At 51.9% G+C, this 4,988-nt stretch overlaps 1 long non-coding RNA gene across 2 annotated transcripts; it reads right to left on the reverse strand.

Annotated features, from left to right (window-relative positions):
- Positions 1 to 1,061: 1,061 nt before the first annotated feature.
- On the reverse strand, positions 1,062 to 4,094 carry LOC309884785. 2 transcript variants are annotated; one of them, XR_014318695.1, is made up of 7 exons: positions 3,783 to 4,094; positions 3,588 to 3,682; positions 2,377 to 2,489; positions 2,206 to 2,264; positions 2,052 to 2,106; positions 1,725 to 1,818; positions 1,062 to 1,253 (listed from the first exon to the last, which is right to left on the reverse strand). It is a non-coding gene; the product is annotated as an uncharacterized lncRNA (long non-coding RNA). The 2 variants fall into 2 exon arrangements; XR_014318696.1 differs by having other exon boundaries at positions 1,062 to 1,256.
- Between the last annotated feature and the right edge of the window lie 894 nt (positions 4,095 to 4,988).

The following is a 4,988-nucleotide window of genomic DNA, read 5'->3' on the forward strand; positions in this document are numbered from 1 at the left end:
ACAGGGATACTCAATATGAGTGATCAGCAAGCTTCAATTTATTGGATAGCTCAGACGCCTTTTATTCCTTCACATATAATTAGCTCATACATATTACAAAAGTTAAGCTCATGATTGGTCCCCCTACGTCCTTATCTTATCAGCTTCTTCCTCATCCTTTCGACCGAAATAACAGTTGGTACTTTCCCAAACTGCAAACGAATATTGTGTCCTTGTGTCTGATTGGCTCAGACAAGTTGTGTGCAATGTTTGTCCAAATCGTGAAGATTCAGCTGTTTTATGTCTACGTGACCTATCTCAGTTAACCATCCCTCTACACCAGAGCTAATACCCACCTCCTGCACAACACTCGCTACTGCTAATGCAATATACAGTTGTGCAATACCTCTCTGTTCCCAACTCCTTTATTTCACCAGCTCAGTAGCTCCACCTGAGAAATGGGCCCGGGCGGCGCCGCGCCGAAATGGGCCCGGGCGGCGCCGCGCCGAAATGGGCCCGGGCGGCGCCGCGCCGAAATGGGCCCGGGCGGCGCCGCGCCGAAATGGGCCCGGGCGGCGCCGCGCCGAAATGGGCCCGGGCGGCGCCGCGCCGAAATGGGCCCGGGCGGCGCCGCGCCGAAATGGGCCCGGGCGGCGCCGCGCCGAAATGGGCCCGGGCGGCGCCGCGCCGAAATGGGCCCGGGCGGCGCCGCGCCGAAATGGGCCCGGGCGGCGCCGCGCCGAAATGGGCCCGGGCGGCGCCGCGCCGAAATGGGCCCGGGCGGCGCCGCGCCGAAATGGGCCCGGGCGGCGCCGCGCCGAAATGGGCCCGGGCGGCGCCGCGCCGAAATGGGCCCGGGCGGCGCCGCGCCGAAATGGGCCCGGGCGGCGCCGCGCCGAAATGGGCCCGGGCGGCGCCGCGCCGAAATGGGCCCGGGCGGCGCCGCGCCGAAATGGGCCCGGGCGGCGCCGCGCCGAAATGGGCCCGGGCGGCGCCGCGCCGAAATGGCACACCTGCAACTCAGTTACCATTAGGTCCCACCTGGAACCTGAAGCCAATCACCTGGGAAAGTGCAGGGGGAAAGCACAAAAAAAGCAGAAAGAGGAGGAGCAGCAGCTGTGGTTTTATTAACTTACTTATAAGGCTTAGCTCAACAGCATGCAGAGGGCAGACAGGAGAACTGGGGTGTTTCTAGAAGCAACAATCCTCATGCTTTCGCTGCAGCTTTGAATGTTGGAAGGACATTACCACCAAGCAAGTAACTGAAGCTTTTCCTGCTGGAATTAACTCAAACTTTTATTTATGTAGAAAGAAAAATCTAGGAGCAGAATAGGTTACACACCAAAAAAAAAGTCAATTCCATTCCACTCGCAGCAAAAATCACTTACTTCAGCAGGCTATCTGAGAACTAAAAGGCTATGCTGATGGGTCAAAACACACTACAGGACACTGGGGCCAGGCCCTCCGCTGCACCCACTTAAAACCCATCCCTACACTCACCAAGGTGCAACCCCAACCCAAACACAGACGCAGCATTTCAGCCTCAACACAGTTTTTGGAACTGATAGAAAGGACGCCTCATCCTCAGGGAGGCATGCTCAAGCTACACAGGACAGGGCTTCGGGCAACTCTTTGCCTACCAAAGACGACCGCCATCAGCACCTGCTTTGTTCAGATTCTAAAGACTAACATCACAGCCCACGTTGACTGGGACACCTGATAAACAGAAGAGAAAGCAGCCATACCCTTTTCAAGCCATCCCTGCAAGTGTCGCTCCTCGATGATCTGCAACCTCTTCTCAAATCCTCAACCACTTCTGTGGAGAGCCTGCCATGGCACCTGCAAAGTAAGACCCTTCGCAGTCACCTCGTGCTACTTGGCAGTTCTGCTCCAATCCAGCTCACAAACAGCCCGCCCTTCCCGTGCTGCTCTTCAGAGTGCAGCTTGGCCCCACTCAGCCTGTGCGACACACCTGTGAAACAAAAAGAAAAGCATAGGCTGAAGCAGCATCCAAAGACACAGCACAGCTAGGACAGTTACTCTCATCTGCTCCCTTACCGCTTCCCCCTCACCTGCCCTCGACGAAGATGCTTCCATCTGCTCTCTTAAGCCAGCTACAACACACCTCTGAAATATAAACAGGATTTTTACTGTACTTTGTGCAGTTAAGTAACTGCAGTGACAACTGCACCACTAAAGTAACTGCTAGATCTGCTCATCGCTCACCTTTCTAAAAGAAGCTGTGGTCAAGTCCCGTGTTGTACACTGTGTTTCAGCTTTAAGAACTGAAAACAGTCACAAGATAATCATTCAGCTGCCAGCATTAGCACCCAACCCTCAACAACACAAAGGGACCCCGTTTACAAGATTATCATTTCAAAACAGCAGCCCCCATACCTCAGCACACCTCAGAAGTAGATCAAGCCAGTCACCGAGCTGCCTACGGAGCGCTGAACAGTTCCAGAAGGAGCTCTTTCCTGCGACAGGTTCCTCCAAAGGTTTACACTCTACTGGGGACAGGAGAGACATAAAAATAAAACTTTCAAAACCCCATATCTGTAAGCTTTCAAGATTCGACAGACCTCCTCAAGCACACTGTTCAAGCACTATGCAAACAGCTGCTCACAAGCAGATATACTCTCCCCCCCCAACATGTGACAAACAACACTGAGATGACTGTGCCTGCTGCCCTTCAGTACGTGCCCAGAGGCAGACCAGATGTCTTCGCCAAAACAGTCCAGACAATGTATTAGTACACCCATGCACTGCCACGTTAGCTGTCATCACTAACTGCCAGGCAGGACAGCTCCAGACCAAACACATACACACACAGGAACGCCACAAACACTACAAACAAAGCACACAACACAAGGCGCAAGAAAAAGTGACCCCCGGAGGGAAGCCCTATGGCAACAGCAAGTCACAACAGGTGCTTTGCACCAGACCCAAGGAGAGGCTCAAATGTCACGACACGCGACTGGAAGCAACTGCCAGAACTGGGATGATGGAGGCCTAAAAAGCCTGCCTTCAAGACATCAGACCAGAAGGATGGGGACTGAAAACCCCATAAGATGACGCTTAGGAAATCAATTCCCAAGCAAGAGCTCCTGATGCGGCCCAGATGACTTCTGCAAGAGTGAGGATGGAAACAGACGCGATCTCAAACCGAATATGATGCACAAGACCTGAAACAGATCTGCTCTTTAAGCAGCGACTGCAAGACAAGAAGTGCTCGGATCAGAGCCACGATGACAAAACAAGCACTGAGGCCCTTCAGCACCGCTACCAAGTCGCCTGTCTGGTCAGTCCAGTGTAAAAAGCTAGGAGGATATCAAGACCTAAGAAGCACAGAACAGACATTGCAGAAGCAGCACTACAGGACAGACGAACAGAAGGAAACTGTCCTGCCTGGCTCACCCACTCACGCTACAAAATAATCCCGCTGCTTCTATTAGCCCGGTGACCCAGCCACAAGCAGCCTGAACGTGACCCAGCCTGAACCACCCTCACCGTGGAACCAAGTCTAGTCAGCCAGCAGGCACCATGCTCCTCTGGCTCCCAGCTCCCATTAGCCACCCCAGATATGCAAATACCAGGTGCCCCCCAACTTAGCTCTCAGGTTGTTGCATGGTATAGTCCCTCCGCCTCAAGAAATGCACAGGCACTGATTGTCATCTTAGTCAATTGCCAGGCTCATCATCAGCTGCAAAATCAGAGTAACAGCATTCACTAGCACGCTGGCGCCATTGCTCACCTTCTCCACAATGCTGACTACTGCTGATGCAACATACAACTATGCTCACCTGTTCCTCTCCAAATCCAAGCTCCAACAGTGCAACCAGTATCATCCACACCACCTGGGAAAACGGGATTAAATGATCGTTGCGTTCACAACACATCACCCAATTGTGTTTTTTTTTTGTTATTGTTGTTTTTTTGTGTGTGTGTTTCCTTTATTTATTTATTTTTTAGTCTGCTTTAGCTCAACGGCATGCAGAGTGCAGACAAGAAAACCGGGGTGTTTCTAGAAACAACAATCCCCATGCTTTTGCTGCAGCTTTGAATATTAAAAGGACAATACGACCCAGCAAGTAACTGGAACTTTCTTACCTGGAATTAGCTCAAACTTTTCTTCACATTGAAAGAAAAATCTAGGAGCAGAACAGATTATACACCAACAAAATTGATTCCATTTCATCCCCAGAAAAAAATCACATACTCTCATCCTCTCCTGTACCTCAGCCGCTTGCCTATCCCACGTGGCACACGCTTCCATCTGTTCTCTTTACCCACTTATAGCACCTCTAAAAGGCAAACTGGAATTTTACTCTATTGGATGTAGGAAAATAACTGCAGTGAGAACTGCGCCCCAAAAACAACAGTTACCTCTGCTCATCGCGCACCAGAGTCACTGCAGAGGCAGCTCGGGTCAAGACGTCCTGCACTGCGCACTGCGTTTCACCCTGAACAAAGGAAAAACACAGGCAGAAGATAAATATTCAGCTGACAGCAGTAGCACCCATCCCTCAACAACAAAAGGGACCCCATCTTTAGTTTTATCCTTTCAAAACAACAGGCCACTTGCCTCGGTACCTGCAAATTAGGTCCAAGCTTGCAAGGAGCGGCCAGCATCACCCACGCCACCTGGGAACACAAAAGGACAAAATGACCACTGTGCTTGCAAGCAACCACCTGCCACACTGCTCCTCTATCCCACACAGCCTCACCTCGGACCCTCACAGGGAAACACCTGAATGTCTTCCCTTCGCTTCGGATAAGGGATGACCAGGCTGACAACACTCACCTTCCCTCAGTGCTTCGTGACATGAGGATTTCCCTTCCCTGTCCACGACTGCACAAAGCACCTGTGGAGACGAGAGAAAAGCACACTCTGAGGCACCTCACAACCACAGCGTACCTGCTGCAATACCTCTCTCTTCCCAATTCCTTTACTTCAGTTGCTCAACAGCTCTAACTCAGATTCTTCGCTCACAGCGCCACAGCAGATT

Source organism: Aythya marila (genome assembly GCF_965140915.1).
Source record: "Aythya marila genome assembly, chromosome: 17".
NCBI lineage: Eukaryota > Metazoa > Chordata > Aves > Anseriformes > Anatidae > Aythya > Aythya marila.